The 20,057-nt window shown below is 42.4% G+C and overlaps 1 long non-coding RNA gene and 1 other non-coding gene across 2 annotated transcripts in view; both read left to right on the top strand.

Annotated features, from left to right (window-relative positions):
- LOC105491155 (uncharacterized) overlaps nucleotides 1-20,057 on the top strand; it is a 71,431-nt gene that overhangs the window by 11,398 nt on the left and 39,976 nt on the right. The window lies entirely within an intron of this gene.
- On the top strand, nucleotides 10,535-10,638 carry LOC112428275 (small nucleolar RNA U13). The gene has a single exon (XR_003020280.1). It is a non-coding gene; the product is annotated as a small nucleolar RNA U13 (small nucleolar RNA).

Below are 20,057 nucleotides of genomic sequence, written 5' to 3'. Positions count from 1 at the left end.
TCTAGGCTATGCCAGCTCTTTTTTGGTTCCATATGAAATTTAAAGTAGTTTTTTCTAATTCTGTGAAGAAAGTCATTAGTAGCTTGATGGGGATAGCATTGAATCTATAAATTACTTTGGGCAGTATGGCCATTTTCATGACATTGATTCTTCCTATCCATGAGCATGGAATGTTGTTCCATTTATTTGTGTCCTCTCTGATTTCCTTGAGCAGTGGTTTGTAGCTCTCCTTGAAGAGGTCCTTCGTCTTCCTTGTAAGTTGTATTCCTAGGTATTTTATTCTCTTTGTAGCAATTGTGAATGGGAGTTCACTCCTGATTTGGCTCTCTGTTTGTCTGTTATTGGTATATAGGAATGCTTGTGATTTTTTGCACATTGATTTTGTATCCTGAGACTGCTGAAGTTGCTTATCAGCTTAAGGAGATTTTAGGCTGAGACAATGGGGTTTTCTAAATATACAATCATGTCATCTGCAAACAGAGATTATATGACTTCTTCTCTTCCTATTTAAATACCCTTTATTTCTCTCTCTTGCCTTAATGCCCTGGCCAGAATTTCCAATACTATGTCGAATAGGACTGGAGAGAGGGCATCCTTGTCTTGTGTCAGTTTTCAAAGGTGATGCTTCCAGTTTTTGCTCATTCAGTATGATATTGGCTGTGGGTTTGTCATAAATAGCTCTTCTTATTTTGAGATACGTTCCACCAATACCTAGTTTATTGAGAGTTTTTAGCATGAAGTGGTGTTGAATTTTGTCAAAGGTCTTTTCTGTATCTATTGGGATAATCATGTGGTTTTTATCATTGGTTCTGTTTATGTGACGGATTACTGATTTGCATATGTTGAACTAGCCTTGCATCTCAGGGATGAAGCCAACTTGATTATGGTGGATAAGCTTTTGGATGTGCTGCTGGATACCATTTGCCAGTATTTTATTGAGTATTTTCACATTGATGTTCATCAGGGATATTGGCCTGAAATTTTCTTTTTTGTTGTGTCTCTGCCAGGTTTTAATATCAGAATGATGCTGTTATTATAAAATGAGTTAGGGAAGATTCCCTCTTCTTCTATTATTTGGAATAGTTTCAGAAGGAATGGTACCAGCTCCTCTTTTTGCCTCTGGTAGAATTCGGCTGTGAATCTTTCTGGTCCTGGACTTTTTTTGGTTAGGCTATTAATTACTGCCTCAATTTCAGAACTTGTTATTGGTCTATTCAGGGAATTGACTTCTTCCTGGTTTAAGCTTGGAAGGGGGTATGTGTCCAGGAATTTATCCATTTCTTCTAGATTTTCTAGTTTATTTGCATGGAGGTTTTGATAGTATTCTCTGATGGTAGTTTGTTTTTCAGCAGGATCAGTGGTGATATCTCCTTCATTGCTTTTATTGCATCTATTTGATTCTTTTCTCTTTTCTTGTATATTAGTCTGGCTAGCAGTCTATCTATTTTGTTGATCTTTTCAAAAAACCAGCTCCTGGATTCATTTATTTTTTCAAGGGTTTTTCGTGTTTCTCTCTCCTTCAGTTCTGCTCTGATCTTAGTTATTTCTTGTCTTTTGCTAGCTTTTGAATTTGTTTGCTCTTGCTTCTCTAGTTCTTTTAATTGTGATGTTAGGGTTTCGATTTTTGATATTTCTGCCTTCTCTTGTCAGCATTTAGTGCTATAAATTTCTCTCTACACACTACTTTAAATGTGTCCCAGAAATTCTGGTATGTTGTGTCTTTGTTCTCATTGGTTTCAAAGAACGTCTTTATTTCTGCCTTCATTTTGTTATTTTCTCAGTAGTTGTTCAGGAGCAGGTTGTTCAGTTTCCATGTAGTTGTGTGGTTTTGAATGAGTTTGTTAATCCTGAGTTCTAATTTGATTGCCCTGTGGTCTGAGAGACTATTTGTTATGATTTCCTTTATTTTATATTTGGTGAAGAGTGTTTTGCTATCAATTATGTGGTCAATTTTAGAATAAGTATGATGTGGTGCTGAGAAGAATGTATATTTTGTTGATTTGGAGTGGAGAGTTCTTAGAGGTCTATTAGGTCCGCTTGGTCCAGAGCTGAGTTGATGTCCTGAATATCTTTGTAAATTTTCTCTCTCATTGATCTGTCTAATATTGACAATGGGGTGTTAAAGTCTCCCATTATTATTGTGTGGGAGTCTAAGTCTCTTTATAGGTCTTTAAGAACTTGCTTTATGAATCTGGGTGCTCCTGTATTGGGTGCATATATATTTAGGATAATTAGCTCTTCTTGTTGCATTGATTTATTTACCTTTATGTAATGGCCTTTCTTGTCTCTTTTGATCTTTGTTGGTTTAAAGCCTCTTTTACCAGAGATTAGGATTGCAACCTCTGCTTTTTTTTGCTTTCCATTTGCTTGATAAATATATCCCCATCTGTTTATTTTGACCCTATGTGTGTCTTTGCATGTGAGGTAGGTCTCCTGAATACAGCACACCAATGGGTCTTGACTCTTTATCCAATTTGCCAGTCTGTGTCTTTTAATTGGGGCATTTACCCTGTTTACATTTAAGGTTAATATTATTATGTGTTAATTACATCCTGTCATTATGATACTACCTGGTTATTTTGCCCATTAGTTGATGCAGTTTCTTCATAGTGTCAATGGTCTTTAGAATTTGGTATGTTTTTGCAGTGGCTGGTATCGGTTGTTCCTATCCATGTTTACTACTTCCTTCAGGAGCTCTTGTAAGGCAGGCCTGGTAGTGACAATATCTCTCAGCAGCTGCTAGTCTGTAAAGGATTTTATTTCTCCTTTGTTTATGAAGCTTAGTTTGGCTGAATATGAAATTCTGGGTTGAAAATTCTTTTCTTTAAGAATGTTGAATATTGGCCCTCACTCTCTTCTGGCTTGTAGGGTTTCTGCAGAGAGATCCACTGTTAGTCTGATGGGCTTCAGCCTTTGTCGGTAACCCGACCTTTCTCTCTGGCTGCTCTTAACATTTTTTCCTTCATTTCAATCTTGGTGTGTCTGACAATTATGTGTCTGTCTTGGGGTTGTTCTTCTCGAGGAGTATATTTGTGATGTTCTCTGTATTTCCTGAATTTGAATGTTGGCCTGTCTTGCTAGGTTGGGGAAGTTCCTGGATAATATCCTGAAGAATGTTTTCCAACTTGGTTCCATTCTCCTTGTCACTTTCAGGTACACAAATCAAATGTAGGTTTGGTTTTTTTCACATAGTCCCGTATTTCTTGGAAGCTTTGTTCATTTCTTTTCATTCTTCTTTCTCTAATCTTGTCTTCATGCTTTATTTCATTAAGTTGGTCTTCAATGTCTGATATCCTTTCTTTCACTTGATCAGTTTGGCTATTGATACTTGTGCATGCTTCACCAAGTTCTCGTGCTGTGTTTTTCAGCTCCATCAGGTCATTTATGTTCTTCTCTAAACTGGTTATTCTAGTTAGCAATTCGTCTAATCTTTTCCCAAGGTTCTTAGTTTCCTTGCATTGGGTTAGAACATGCTCCTTTAGCTTGGAGGAGTTTGTTATTACCCACCTTCTGAAGCCTACTTCTGTCAGTTCATCAAACTCATTCTCTGTCCAGTTTTGTTCCCTTGCTGGTGAGGAGTTGTGATCTTTTTGGAGAAGAAGAGGTGTTGTGGCTTTTGGAATTTTCAGGCTTTTTGCACTGGTTTCTCCCCATCTTCATGGATTTATTACCTTTGGTCTTTGACATTGGTGACCTTCAGATGGGGTCTCTGAGTGGATGTCCTTTTTGTTGATGTTGATACTCTTCCTTTCTGTTTGTTACTTTTCCATCTAACAATCAGGCCTGTCTGCTGCAGATGTGCTGGAACTTAACCCGGTTATCAGCCTGGCAGCAGGAGCAGAGATGAGGGTGTTCCTTAGGGGAGCACCTGGTGCCTCAACAAGGAGAAGTATTGACAGCACCTTCCAGGGACAACAGATGAGCTGGCAGGGCAGACAACCTCTGCAAGGCCAGAAGGTCCACCAGTGTCTGTGGAATCAACGTCCTCGACATCCATCTAGATGCTCCCATCCATGCTTCAGGGTCACAGGCTGTCTTAGTCTACTCCAGCTGCTGTAGCAAAATGCCATAGATGGCAGCTTCAACAATAGACATTTATTTTCTCACAGTTATGGAAGCTGCAAAGTCTAAGATCAAGGTGCCAGCCAATTCTGTTTCTGGTGAGGGCTCCTGTCCTGGCTTGTAGATGGCTACCTCCTCATCATGTCCTCACAAGGCAGAGAGAGAGAAAGACAGAGTCTCATGAGGCCACTCACTCTGCAGTGCTTCCAGTCATCTCTGACTCCAGTTATCAGAGAGATAAAAATCTGACATTCAAAAAGAATTAGCCTATAACATTTTTAAATCCTTGGGTGTTGATCTAAATATCCACTTCTGCCAATAAATGGCAGAGATCAACTTCCTTATCCCCGCAGTTCCCACTGTACTGGTAGGTATTCATTATTTGCTCCTAGTGGTTAAAGATAGAACTACCTGCATGCCAGGTGCCATGGCTCATGCCTGTAATCCCAACACTCTGGGAGGCTGAGGTGGGGTGGATCACTTGAGCCCAGGAGTTCAAGACCAGGCTGGCCAACATGGTGAAACCCTATCTCTACTAAAACTACACAAATTAGCTGGGCATGGTGGCGGGAGCCTGTAATTCCAGCTACTCGGGAGGCTGAGGCAGGAGAATCATTTGAACCCAGGAGGCAGAGGCTGCAGTGAGCCAAGATCATGCTACTGCACTCCAGCCTGGGTGACAGAGCAAGACTCCATCTCAAAATAACAACAACAACAACAACAACCTGCCATTGATGGCAGGAAATGAGACTGAGTATACTAAATGCTGTCTTCATGTTTTGTACCACGTCTCTTCCATAATTTTCTTCTGGAAAGCTTACCACCAAGAAGCAGTTGTAATGATTTGCCACTGTCGTTTTTATAACATTCATGATGCTAAATGCATCTCTATGAATGTTAAATGGCCAGTAAAGGTGCATCCCCACACTACTTCAGAAAGGAAAGGGGTGAGTGGGTGGGATTTCATTCCTTTACCCAGGGGAGAATCTTAAGTTCACAGCAGCAGAGCAACCACTGTCTGGGAATGAGCTACTGCAGGCCAGAGAGCCCCCAATCACCAAAGGTGTTCCAGGACAGCTCCAAGTTGATCCCGTGCCAACGGATCTTTACATCTGTCCTCTGCTTTTTCTCTTTTATTTCATATCCTGTCCCAGTACCTCCTGACCCTAGTCAAAATCAGTTTCCAGTTATCAGTGGCAGGTTCCCATAAGCTCCTACTGGCCTAAACTTACAGAAAATAAGAATAAAAAGATCCTGATTGTCAAGTCAGCATTTACTTATTGAGCTCCTGCTGCATACCAAGCACGCACTGTTAAGTCCTGGGCTATGGAGATAATAAGATGCCAGCCCCACTTTCCCAAAGCTCCCAATCAGCTTGTTCACAGTCCTCATGCTCTCGCTGCCTTCGGAGCACCGGCGTCTAAATTATTCACAGAGGATAACATAGTCTATTTTGGGGTAATTCCTATCACACTTCGTGGTGACTGCTTCCATTTTTAAAATAGCCTCAAGTATGACTATTAATCAGGATATCATTAAAAATAATATGTCAGGGTGACATTCATTTCCATTCCACAAATAATGTCACCAGCTCTGCATTCCTGAACAATGGGACATTTACCAGGAGGGACAGGGTTGTGTCTTTTATGTTTTCTTTCTTTTCTTTCTTTCTCTCTCTCTCCTTCCTTCCTCCCTCCCTCCCTCCCTCCCTTCTTTCTTTCTCTTTCTTTTTCTCTCTTTTTTCCTTCCTTCCCTCCTTCCTTCCTTCCTTCCCTCCCTCCCTTCTTCCTTCTTCCTTCTTCCTTCTTTCTTCTTTCTTCTTTCTTCTTTCTTTTTGTTTTGAGACAGGGTCTTGTTCTGTCAGCCAGGCTAGAGTATACTGGTGTGATCATAGCTCACTGCAGCCTGGAACTCCTGGGTTCAAGCAATCCTCCCACCTCAGCTTCCTGAGCAGCTGGGACCACAGGCATACACTGCCACATCTGGCTAATTTTTTGACTTTTTGTAAAGATGGGGTCTCACCATATTGCCCAAGCTGGTCTTGAACTCCTGGACTCAAGTGATCCTCTGGCCTTGAGCTCCCAAAGTGCTGGGATTACAGGCATGAGCCATTGCACCCAGCCTACTTTTCTAGCACTGAACAACCAGGACATGCCTGACACTTCATAGGAGCTCAGCAAATGTTTATTGAGTTCATTTTAAATTCACTTGGGACTTGATTGTAGATGCATGAGGCTCTTATTTGTGATATCAAACTCCAAGGTCAGAAATGCTCCCAAAACTTCTTCATGTGTCTTAGAAGAAACCCAATGTTGCATATATATGTGTGTGTGTGTGTGTATGTATGTGTATATATATGTGTGTGTATATATATGTGTGTGTGTGTGTGTGTGTGTATATATATTCAGGTCAGGTACAGTGGCTCAACATGCCTGTAATCCAAACACTTTGAGAGGCCAAGGTAGGAGAATCACTTGAGCCTAGCAGTTTGAGGCTGCAGTGTGCTATGTTTCCACCACTGCACTCTAGCAGCCTAGGTGACAGAACTGACATGCTGTCTTTACTCTCTCTCTCTCTCTCTCTCTCTCTCTCTCTACATATATATATATATATATATATATATATATATATATATATATAACACACACACACACACACATGTATGCATGCACACTGTATAAATCTTTATCTTTATCTTCTCATCTGTTAGGCTCATACATTTCATAAGTCCATTATTCAATGTGTGAAAAGGTGCATAGTTTTCATTTGTTTAAAATCTGCCTCTATTAAAGGTTAAGAGCTGCCCCCTTTTGAGTTGGGTAAAAGTCAATATGGCCCATTTCCACTTTTCTCTAGCACTAACAGTCTAGGCTTATTTGATTTCTTAAATTAGATGTTTGAGATAATTGCAGATCTCAAATCTATCTCCTGTGCCCTTCACCCAGTCTTTCACTAACAGTAGCATTTTGCGTAACTGTGGTACCCAAGTCGCAGCTGGGAAATTGACGTTGATGCAATCCACTGACCTTTTTCAGATTTCACTAGTTTTACATTAGATTTTCAATAGTTTTGTGTGTGCGTGTGTTTAGTTCTATGTAGTTTTATTGCACGACAGTCAAGCTACAGAAGAGTTTCATGACCACCACGGTCCCTGGTTCTTCCTTTTTTTTTTTTTTTTTTTTTTTTTTGAGATGGAGTCTCACTCTGTTGCCTAGGCTGGAGTGCAGTGGCACAATCTCTGCTCACTGCAAGCTCCACCTCCGGGTTCAGGCCATTCTCTTGCCTCAGCCTCCCGAGTAGTTGGGATTACAAGCACCCGCCACCACGCCCAGCTGATTTTTTGTATTTTTAGTAGAGATGAGATTTCACCATGTTCACCAGGATGGTCTCCATCTCCTGACCTCATGATCCACCCACTTCAGCCTCCCAGAGTGCTGGGATTACAGGTGTAAGCCACCGCGCCTGGCCCTTTGGTACTTCACTTTTACAGTCATAGCCATCTCCCTTCCTCCCCACCTCCCTAACCCTGGCAATCACTAGTCTATTCTATTCTCCATCTCTATAATTTGGGTGTTTTGTTTTGTTTGGAGATACGGTCTTGCTCTGTCACCCAGGCTCTGGACTGCAATGGTGCAATCACGCTCACTGCAGCCTCAACCTCAAGCGAGGTTGCAAGTGATCCTCTCACCTCAGACTCCCAAGTAGCTGGGACTACAAGTATACACCACCATGCCCAGCTAATTTTTCTATTTTTTGTAGACACAAGGTTCCTTCCTTCCTTCTTTCCTTCCTTTTTTTTTTTTTTTTTTTTTTTTTTGAGTCAGAGTCTCACTCTGTTGCCTAGGCTGGAGTGCAATGGCACGATATCGATTCATTGCAACCTCTGCCTCTTGGGTTCAAGCTATTCTCATATCTCAGCCTCCTGAGTAGCTGGGATTACAGGTGCACACCACCATGCCTGGCTAATTTTTGTATTTGTAGAAGGGATGGGGTTTCACCACGTTGGCCAGGTTGGTCTTGAACTCCTGACCTCAGGTGATCCTTGAACTCCACCTCAGCCTCCCAAAGTGTTGGGATAACAGGCGTGAGCTACCGCACCCGACCTAAAGATGGGGTTTCACCATTTTGGCCAGGCTGGTCTCAAACTCCTCATCTCAAGCTATCCACATGCCTCGACTTCCCAAAGTGCTGGGATTATAGACATGAGCCACTGCACCTGGTAGTTTCGTTTATAGAATGTTATATAAGTGGAATCACACAGCATGTAAGCTTTTGAAATTTGCTTTTATCACCCCACATAATTCCCTTGAGATTCATCCCAAGCACCTGCATGCATCTATAGCCATTCATTTTTCTTGCTGAATAGTACTCCATAGCATGGCTATAGCATAGTTTGTATAACCATTCACCTGCTGAAGGACATTTTGGTTGTTTCCAGTTCGAGGTTAGATCTATTTATTATTATTATTATTATTATTATTATTAGAGATGGAGTCTTGCTCTGTCACCCAGGCTGGAGTGCAGTGGCATGATCTTGGCTCACTGCAACCTCTACCTCCCAGGTTCGAGCAGTTCTCCTGCCTCAGCCTCCCAAGTAGCTGGGATTACAGGCACCCACCACCATGTCCAGCTGATTGTTTTGTATTTTTAGTAGAGATGAGGTTTCACCATGTTGGCCAGGCTGATTTCAAACTCCTGACCTCAAGTGATCTGCCCACCTTGGCCTCCCAAACTGCTGGGATTACAAGCCTAAGCCGCCGTGCCTGGCCAGGTCTATTTAATTTTATAAAATAAAATCATCAAGGCATATCATCTGTCAGCTTTACCATATTAAAAAGTCCAAATGCTTTCAGTTTCCCTCCAAATCCCCATCCTTCCCTTTTCCTTTAACTTTTAAAGTGCCCTGCTCACATCCTAAGCATATTTTTCTGAGGTTTATTGACCAAAATTCCATAAAATTCAGACTCAAAAATGCAATATTTTTGCCAGATGCAGTGGCTCACACCTGTAATCCCAGCCATAATCCCAACCCTTAGGGAGGCTGAGGCAGGAGGATAGGGGTTAAAGAACAGACTGGGCAACATATGAAGACCCCACCTCTACAGAAAATTTAAAAATTATCCAGGCGTGGTGGCATGCACCTGTAGTCCCAGTTACTTAGGAAACTGAAGTGGGAGGATTGCTTGAGCTAAGGAGTTCCAGGCTGTAGTGAGCTATGATCACACCACTGTACTCCAGCCTGGGTGACCGAACAAGACCCTGTTTCTTTCTTAAAATGCAATACTTTTATATGATAGTATAATACTGTTTTATCTTATGTTTCTATTACTTCTCTTGATTCGGCCCAACATATAGCCAACTTTTTTGGCTGCCTAAAGTTGATGAGCTCAGAAAATAGTCTAATATTCCTCACAGATGTATGTTTAGCCCTAGGAGCTGTAAGTATAGTCTGGACTATTTTTGTCAACATTCCATCTTGGCCAGGCACCTATACTTCCCAGCTACTCAAGAGGCTGAGGCAGGAGGATCACTTGAGCCTAAGAGTTCATTTAAGGCTGCAGTGAGCCATAGTCACGCCACTGCACTCCAGCCTGGGTGACATAGTGAGATCTAGTCTCTAAAAAAATAAAAATAAAAATTCTGTCTTTCATTGACCTGGGCTGAAACCCACCTACCACTTCTCTGTAGCTCAGAGAGTCTGGCAAGAGTTTCATGTATTTTATGATTTTTTGTTTGTGTCTCCACTACCTGTCAAGTCCTGTGCCATCTGCAAACGTAGGGACTGTAGCATGCAATCTCCTTCCCTGCTCTTCCATAAAGGACCAGGGCTTTGGGCCAGCTTTTCTCAATTTCTTGGTCCTGTGTCCATTGCAAATGAGAGTCTTATCTATGACTGCTCTCTGTTCATCGGAAAGAAGGAATTCCTTTGACTTTCCAAAACCCTGGACCAGCTCTCCAAGTGCTAGGAAACCAGGACTGTTCCTACCATAGGCTAAGGAAGAAAGAGACCAGTGAGCCATGCCAGTGGTTCCCGTACCTGCCTGCATCTAATACGCAGGCACATTAGAGCTGAGGAAGCCCCAGGGCATGAATATCTTTAGAAAAACGCAAGGACTCAAATAAATGCTGGTAAACATAGACACTGGAATACTAGACAACCATCAAAAAGACTGGGGCAGCTATTTACACACTGGTAAGAAAAAGTTTCAAGATCCAATGTTATATGAATTAAGCTGGTATAAATCAGTATGTTTCCATTTGTATAGGAGGTAATAATGTGTAGTTGCCTTTGGTTGTAGATGCATAAAATCTCTGGAAGGATTCACAAGACCGTTGGGATGAGGGTTGCCTCTGAGGGAGTTCTAGGAGACTGGGAGACAGAGGGCAGAGAGTAACTTTCCCTACGTACCTTTTAAAATTAGTTGAATGTTAAACCAGGTAAATAGATTACCTGTGTCAAAAATCAGATTAGATCCTTTTGTAGGTCATAATTGCGATGATTGGGTTGTTGTGCTCAAGCATGAGATGTGCCTCCCTCAAACCTTGTTACAACGTTGGCACATTACCCGTCTGACATGAAAACAAAAAAGGAAAAGGGGGCTGGGCATGGTGGCTCTCACCTGTAATCCCAGTATTTTGGGAGGCCAAGGTGGGAGATCACGTGAGGTCAGGAATTTGATACTAACCTGGCCAACATGATGAAACCCCGTCTCTACTAAAAATACAAAAATTAGCTGGATGTGGTGGTGTGCGCCTATAATCCCAGCTACTTGGGAGACTGAGGCAGGAGAATCACTTGAACCCAGGACGCAGAGGTTGCTGTGAGCCGATATCATGCCACTGCACTCCAGCCTGGGCAACAGAGCGTGACTGTTTCTTAAAAAAGAAAAGAAAAGAAAAGAAAAGAAAAGAAAAGGAATCAAATTAAATTAACAAAATTAAAATAAAACAAAAGTGATTCTAATGTACTGAGAACTACTGTGCAACACAGCCGTGAGTCAACAGTGAAAACTACAAGGCCAATTACAAGCCTCAGGGACTATCTACATATCTATCTATCTCTTTATTTACTTTGGAACAAGGTGCCTGTGGTCCCAGATACTCAGGAGGCTCAGGCAGGAGGATCATTTGAGCCTGGGAGTTGGAGGCTGCAGTGAGCTGTGATTGCACCACTGCACTCCAGCGTGGGCAACAGAGTGAGAACCTGTCTCAAAAAACAACAACAAAAACAAAACAAAACAAAAAAAAACCTTGAAAATTCCCTTTTAGGTCCCCATCCACTTACCTTTAAAAAATTGAGAGATAATGGGCCAGGCACGGTGTCTCACACCTGTAATCCCAGCACTTTGGGAGACCACAGCAGGCAGGTCACTTGAGGCCAGAAGTTTGAGACCAGCCTGGTCACATGGTGAAACCCCAACTCTACTTTTTAAAAAGTAGCTGGATGTGGTGATGCACGCCTGTAATCCCAGCTACTTGGGAGGCTGAGACAAGAGAATTGCTTGAATCTGAGAGGCAGAGGCTGCAGTGAGCTGAGATTGCTCTATTGCACTCCAGCCTGGACAACAGAGCAAGACTCAAAAAAAAAAAAAAAAAAGAAAGAAAGAAAAATTGAGGGATAATGTAAATAGAGAAAAGTGTACAAGTGCACACCTTGACAAATTTGCATATGTGTACACCTGCAGAATCACCATTCAGATCAACATATAAACCCTTTCCAGCCTGGGCAACATGGTGAAACCCCGTCTGTACTAAAAATACAAAAATTAGCAGGGCATGGTGGTGCATGCCTGTAATCCCAACTACTCGGGAAGCCGAGGAAGGAGAATCACTTGTACCTGGGAGGTGGAGGTTGCAGTGACCTGAGATTGCACCACTGCCCTCCAGCCTGGGTGACAGAGTAAGACCCTGACTCAAAAAATACTAATACTAACCCCCCTTCAGAGGTAAATGCTCTTCTGTCTTCTCTGGCCTCTTCTTAGACTTCATATAAACAGAATGCAGTGTGTGCTCTTTTGTGTCTGCTGTCTCGCATGCAGCCCTACGCCTGTGAGAGTGATTCATGCTGTTGCATTCAGCAGTGGATTGTTGCTATTTTTGCTGAGTAGTCTTCCACTGTATGAAATTTATTTATTCATTCTTCTGTTGATGGGTGTTTGGGTTATTTGCCATTTGGGGCTATTATGCATGAAGCTATATGAACAGTCTTATAGCTGCCTTTCATAGGCACTCATTTCTCTTGGGTACTCTTATGTCTTCTTAACAGCATTCTTCAGTTGTGCAATTAACTGCTCCATGTTTATCTTCCCTGAGGGTTTAGCAACTCCATGATGGTAGGGCAGGATCTGCCCCTGTTCACTGGAGGCAAAAAGATAGATTCTCCATTGCCCTTCACCTTTATCCTGTATTCTAGCCTGGAAGGAGAGGCAGGTGCCTGCAAAAATGGCAGCCATCTTCTGATAACAAGAGCAAAAGCAAAAGAAAGGCAGAGCGGGAAGCTGTGAGGACTCTAGGTCTTTGATGATGCCCTAGAGTCATGGACATTAGCTCTGGACTGCCCACCTTCAGACTGGTCTGCAGGAAAAGAGAGAAGAAAGTAGAAATAGGTGCAGGGAGTAGAGCAGACAGGAAGGATGGAGAAGGTCCCGATGGGTATGGGTCTGAGTCCCAGTTCACTCCTGAGACCCGGCCACACCCTGCTCCTTCTCTCTTTGCTTAAGCATTGCTTGATTTCTATCACTTCACCTGAGGATCCTGCCTAAGTCAGTCCTTTGGCATAGGATTATCACTGATGTTCATAATTTTGTCGATAACTCATGAAGAAAAGGTTAAAAATATTCTTGATCACCTCTAATTTGTACGAAATAAGTGAGGCATCACAGCGTGGTGACAATCCCATGGGCTGCAGGGTTGGACAAAATTGAATTCAAATCCCCACCCGGGCACTCGCTCACCCAGCATGTAATTTGGGCTATGTTACATAAGTTCTCTGGGCTTCTATTTTTCTCACTGGCTAAATGGTGAGAATAATACCAGCTTTTCGGGGTTCTTAAGGGCTAAATGAAATAATGTATGTAAAAGCCTGGCAGATCATTAGTATTTAGTAATGATAGGAATTATTTGAAAAGGTGAAGTATATATTCATTTATATATATATATATTAAAAAGATTTACCTGGAAAGTGATTTTTCTATTTAATGGGCTTTATTTAGAGACAGAGAGAAAGAATTCCCTTATTTCCTAGTGATGCCATATGGTAGACTAGTACACTAGTCCCAACTTGGAGTATGGCAAACATTATTTTTAAGTATCAATAAACCGCCAGAAAAAAATTATGTGTTAGCTAAATGATATCCTCAAAGTAAGATTTATGAAATTTATAGGCACTGTGAAAAGGGATTGGCAGGCCAGGGCTGCTCTGAGCTTCACTTGCCAGAGCTTGGGGACAAATAGGATGTCTCAGAATACCAGATGACTCTACAGACCACATGCCTCCTGCATTCGTTGAAGCCCCAGAGGCTTCGTGCAATCTCTGGGCTAGAAAACCACATGCCCAGGTCTGCTCTTCATCATGGACTGTCATAACTTTAAATACAAGACAGTACTTTACAATCAAACACATCCAGATGGACGGCTCTCCTGAAGCCAAATCTATACCCAGGATGCAGATTTCTAGAGGAAAATGCAGCCAAGCCAGATACAAAAAACTACTCAGGGAACAAAATGTCCCTGCCACTGTAAAGCTGTGGTTCCCTCTGCTGCTCCGAATGGAGCACCACATGCAGGGGGTGAGGACAGGCGCTGGACATCTGGGAGGACCTAGAGTCAGACACCAAAGCCCAGGAAATGGGCGAGGGGCATGCATGCAGAAGACAGAAGAGACAGTGGGGAGGGCAGACATACCCTCTCTAGTCCTCGTTAAAGTGTGGGGACCCAGCCTTGCACAGTCCTGCAGCATGGGCCACCGTTAACTGTGCTAGGTGCAACACCTGGAGAAGATGGACCACGGAGGATGCTCACTCTCCCAGAAGCCACTGCGGCTCCAGCTTCTCCCAGCATGGCAAACCAGGATCACAACTGGTTAGGTTGTTCCAAAGTGGCCAGCCCCATGGGAACTGCCTTGTGCTAACTAGACTTGTAGGAGGCTTGTTGATGGCCCAGATGCCTGTCAACTGGTTTTTTTTTTTTTTTTCTTTGAGACAGTCTCACTGTGTCACCCAGGCTGGAGTGTTGTGGTGCCATCATAACTCACTGCAGCCATAACTTCCTGGGCTCAAGCCATCCTACTGGCTCAGCCTCACAACTAGCTGGGACTACAGGTATGCACCATCATACTCAGCTAATTTTTCTTTTTTGTAGAGACAAGGTCTTGCTAAGTTGCCCAGGCTGGCCTCGAACTCCCAGGCTCAAGCAGCCTTCCCACCTCAGCCTCCCAAAGTCCTGGGCTATCAGGTGTGAGCCACTGCAGCTGGCCCAGACTGATCTTTTATTAGAAGAATGCACCCTTTTGCAGGCTGCCCTTGTTTGGTAACATCCCTTGCTCCAGACCTTCTTCACTTCTGTCTTCCACCAGCCTTTATTCACCCCGTGTCCACATCTTCTAGAGCCTTCTCTTAGAGGCTAAACTACTGGATAAACTGATAATGAATTATGATGAGGAGAGTCAAGGATAAGTTGTTTCTTTTCTAAGAGCAATAACAATAGTTACCATTTATTAAGCAATTATTATGTACCAAGTTGGTAAGTGTTTTACATATATGACCTCATACAATTCTCAGTCCAATGCAATGGACACCAAATTATTATCGTCCTGATTTTTATAGATGAAGAAATTGAAGCCGGGCACAGTAGCAGGTGCCTCTAATCCCAGCTACTTGGGAGGCTGAGGCACGAGGTTCACTTGAGCCCAGGAGTTCAAGCTGTAATGAGCCATGATTGCACCTGTGAATAACCGCTGCATTCCAGCCTGGGCAACATAGAAAGACCCCATCTCTAGAACAAGAAAAGAAATGGAGGCTCAGAGTGATCAAGTAACTTAACTGTCCCAGGTTGGGCTCCTTAACAAGGAGACTCTGGGGTTAGTAAGTAGTGTGTTCCTCAGGGGGTGCCCTTGAGATGACACGCTTGGAAGGGAAGGGAGGGGAGCAGGAGGGGGCAGATAAAGAAGTGGTGCTCTGGTGTAACCACCGCCAGCCTCAGCCAGCACACGGGAAGCTCTGGAGCCTGAATGGCACTTCAGGGTTGTCTCGAAGTAAGCCAGGGTGGCCAGGCCTTCATACACCCTCTCCATCAATCGCTGGACGTGGGACAGCCCTGACGGGTGTGGCCCTGGGCAAGGTGGCTCTGCAGCTGAGGCAAACCGTGGGGGCACTAGCAGCTGGAGGTAGTCTGTGACCACACTCCCAGCAGCTGGGGTAACAAGTCCCTCACTGGCATGAGAATTGAATGTGTCTGGAATGGTAAGAAGGTCCCAGTTTGAGTGGTCGGGTGGGATGCGGACAGAAGCCTCTCTGATCCCAGATCCTCCTAATTACCCACCTTTTCATACTGCCTCCCACAGCCCTCCAAATTGAATGCTGAATGTCTGTCTCTCAAAAGGTGGTTTTCTTCTATGTGCTTGGCCTGCAAATAGGTCCCCTCCTCCCAGGTGGCTGAGACTCTTGGGTACATTCATGATTCTTGTCTAAAGGAGATGGCCTGTGCCCCTCCATGGAAGAACAGTGGACTCAGCAGTGCCAACATTCTGAGTCCTTGGCCTGGGGTAAAATCAAATCTATGTGTCCCTCATAACATGCTCAGTGGTCACGACCACCCCAAGACCAAGCACACATGCTCCAGAACAAAGCCAAGCATTCCAGCAGCCCCACTTCATCCTACTACCCCCACTCTCCATCCACTTTTTCTCTACAAATTAATTTTGGGGAATTTTTTTTTTTTGAGATGGGATCTCACTCTGTCACCCAGGCTGGAGTGCAGTGACATGATCATAGCTCACTGCAGCCTCAAACTCCTGGGCTCAAGCAATCCTCCTGCCTCAGCCTCCCAAGTCACTGGGACTACAGGCATGCACCACCACACCCAGCTAGTTTTTAAATATTTTATAAAGATGGAGTCCCACTATGTTGCTCAGGCTGGTCTCAAACTCCTAGTCTCAAGCGATCCTCCCACCTCAGCCTCCCAAAGTGCTGGGATTTCTGGCATGAGCCACCATGCTCGGCATTTTGAGATCTTATTTATTTATTTATTTATTTATTTATTTTTATTTTTATTATTTTTTGTGACGGAGTCTCGTTCTGTCACCTGGGCTGGATGGAGTGCAGTGGCATGATCTCGGCTCATTGCAACCTCTACCTCCTGGGTTCAAGCAAGTCTCCTGTCTCAGCCTCTCAAGTTGCTAGGACTACAGTTGCATGCCACCACGCCCTGTTAATGTTTTTTTTTTTTCTTTTGTTTTTTGTTTTTTTGTATTTTTAGTAGAGATGGGGTTTCACCAAATTGATCAGGCTGGTCTCGAACTCCTGACCTCAGGTGATCACGCGCCTTGGTCTCCCAAAGTGCTGAGATTACAGGTGTGAACCACTGCGCCTGACCTGAGATCATATTTAATTTGCTTTTTCCTATCAGAGCTCTTAAACAAAGAATGAGTCAAACAATCCAAGAGTCACAGATCAATTTTATAAAAATGACATTTTACCCCTATAAAAATTTCAAACCATATATTTTTAAAATTGCTCACAATGATACTACCCAGAGGTAACCACAGTTAACATTTTGAGCATTTCCTTCCTGAAAGTTCTGTGCATGTATACAGATTAAACTATGGGTTCTGTGAATAGTCACTGTGTTCCAGCCTGGGCAGCATAGTAAGACCCCATCTCTAAAAAAAAATTAATATTAAATAAAATATGTGTCTTCAGTTTTACATAAATGAAGATATGCCAGACATGCTTTGCATGTAATCTGCTTTTTCCCTCCCCAATGTGATAGGGGCACATTTCCATGCCTTCAGACAGTCACACAGGGGCATCAGAGCAACTGGAGATGACCCTGGAGATATGGATAGAGTTGACGAGAAGTGGCAGGCTAAGGTGAAGTCTTGGAATCTTACATTTATAAGTCTTTATAAGAGACAACATCGAAGGACTGCAAAATATAATTTACTTTTTTCAAGACTTATTCTGGGCCAGGCACAGTGGCTCATGCCTGTAATCCCAGCACTTTGAGAGGCTGAGACAAAGAGATCACTTTAGCTCAGGAGCTCAAGACCAGCCTGAATAATATATTGAGACTCCATCTCTACAAAAAAATTAAAAACTAGCTGGGCATGGTGTTGTACACCAGCTACTCAGGAGACTGAGGCAGGAGGATGACTTGAGCCCAGGAGGCAGAGGCTGCAGTGAGCCGTGATCACGGCATTGCACTCCAGCCTAGGAGACAGAGCAAGACCCTGTCTCAAAAGAAAATAGAAAAGAAGCCGGGCGCCATGGCTCACGCCTGTAATCCCAGCACTTTGAGAGGCTGAGGTGGGAGGATCGCTTAAGCTCAGCAGTTCGAAGCCAGCCTGGGCAATATAGCAAAGCCCCATCTCTACAAAAAAATTTAAAAAGAGAAAAGAAAAGGCTTATTTTGACTACTGGTGGTGACATGAGTGTTTGTTGCTATTATGTAGTCAAAATCTCTGTCTGAATGACATTTCTTTTTAAAAAAAATTTCTATAGATTTTGGGGGAACAGACGGTATTTGTTACACGAGTGAGTTCTTTAGTGATGATCTGTGAGATTTTAATGCATCCATCACCTGAGCAGTATATACTACATCCAGTTTGTAGTCTTTTATCCCTCAACCCCCTCCAACCCTTTCCCCTGAGTCCCCAGATTCCACTGTACCACTCATCCCTTTGCATCATCATAGCTTAGCTTCCACCTATGAGTGAGAACATACAGTGTTTGGTTTTCCATTCTTGAGTTACTTAACTTAGAATAATGGTCTCCAGTTCCACCCTGGTTGCTGCAAATGCCATTAATTCATTCATTTTTATAGCTGAGTAGTATTCCATCATATATATATATAGATAGATAGATGTGTGTGTGTATACATATGATGTGGTATACATATGATGTGATATATATACATATATATATAGTGGTATACACCACAGTTTCTCTACCCACTCATTGATTAGCATTTGGGCTGGTTCCATATTTTTGCAGTTGTGAATTGTACTGCTATAAGCATGTGTGTCTGAGTATCTTTTTCCTGTAATGACTTCTTTTCCTCTGGGTAGATCCGGGGATTACTGGATCAAATGGTAGTTCTCTTTTTATAACATGTCAATGTGTTCAACCTCAAACTTGAGAAAGGCAGATGTCTGCTGACTCCACTCAGTCCAACCCTACATATAGGCTTCTTTGACTCAAATGTATTAATTATCAGGAAAAAAGTCATCCATTATAAAGTGTTTCCCATCTGTATAAAACATATTCGTCTGTTTTCCAGAAATAGTAAATACTCCTGGTAGAAGACACAGAGAATTATAAAAGAAAATAAAATGTAACTCACTTGTTATTCTACCACTCCGAGATGACCACTCATCGGGACCACACTAATGTACTTCTTGCCAGGCTTTTTCTCTAGAAATCGTTTTTCCTTGTATAAACAAGGGCAATCATATTACACAAACTGTTTTACATTTTAATACATCTTGAAGGTCTTTCTAGATCAAATTAAATAATTTCCTACGAACACCTCATTTTCAGCAATCACCTCATATCTTTTGTGTGGTGCCATGATTCATTAAAATAGTCTCTAATTGGTGTCAATGTAGGTGGTTTCAAATTATTTGCTATTTTTTTCAAGTTGTCACTGACTTGAAGTTATTTGCTATTATAAACCAAACTGTGATGAACATCCTTGCAGGCAGATATACGTGTGCATTGCCATTTTAAGATTCCAGAGTCCCTCTGTATTCTCACTTTGAGAAATTTCATCCTACCTAATATCAAGCATTGTCAAATGTACCTGTAGCTCACATTAAGTACAATTGTTTTTGCTGTAAAAAATTAAAAGAATTTTTATAATTTGGCTTTGAAATTATTTAGCTCTGAGGAACACATTTAATTCGGCTATGACTTCTCTGCAATCAGGCATATATCAGAATTCTTGTGAAGTGAGAAAAGCAAACCTATAGATAACTTTCAACTATACATGTAATGAAATTTTATGAACACTTAGTTTAATCATAAAATTGACACAAATTTACACTTTATACACATTTGTTCATTTAGTTCATATGTTCCTATGGTTCAAACATATTTATTTCCATTTTTTCCATCTTAGAGTCATATGTTCTTTTTTCTAGAGCTCAGATATGTTTTGTAGGCTCCTTAAAAGCTCATAGGCCTCAGGGTAATGCAACCATAGATCCTAACAAAGTGGCACTGCTAATATTCCTAAAACAGACAAGGACACAGAAAGATTTAAAAATAGAGCAATAAATGAAACAGTCAACAAAGTGAAGGGACAACCCACAGAATGGGGGAAAATATTTGCAAACTACCCATCTGACAAAGGATTAATAACAGCATATACAAGGAGCTCAAACAACTCTATAGAAAAAAAATCTAACAATCTGATTTTAAAATGGGCAAAAGACCTGAACAGACATTTCTCAAAAGAAGACATAGCAAACAGGTACATAAAAAGATGCTCGACATCACTGAGCCTCAGAGAAATGCAAATCAAAACTACAATGGGATATCATCTCATTCCGGTTAAAATGACTTTTATCCAAAAGTCAGGCAATAACAGGCTGGGCACTGTGGCTCACACCTGTAATCCCAGCATTTTGGGAGGCCGAGGTAGGTGGATCATCTGAGGTCCGGAGTTCAAGACCAGCCTGGCCAACATGGTGAAACCCCATCTCTACTAAAAATACAAAAAAAATAGCTGGGCATGGTGGCGTATGCCAGTAATCCCAACTACTCTGGCGGCTGAGG

The sequence above is a fragment of the Macaca nemestrina genome, chromosome 8, assembly GCF_043159975.1.
Source record: "Macaca nemestrina isolate mMacNem1 chromosome 8, mMacNem.hap1, whole genome shotgun sequence".
NCBI lineage: Eukaryota > Metazoa > Chordata > Mammalia > Primates > Cercopithecidae > Macaca > Macaca nemestrina.
This window is presented reverse-complemented; position numbering and strand designations above follow the sequence as displayed.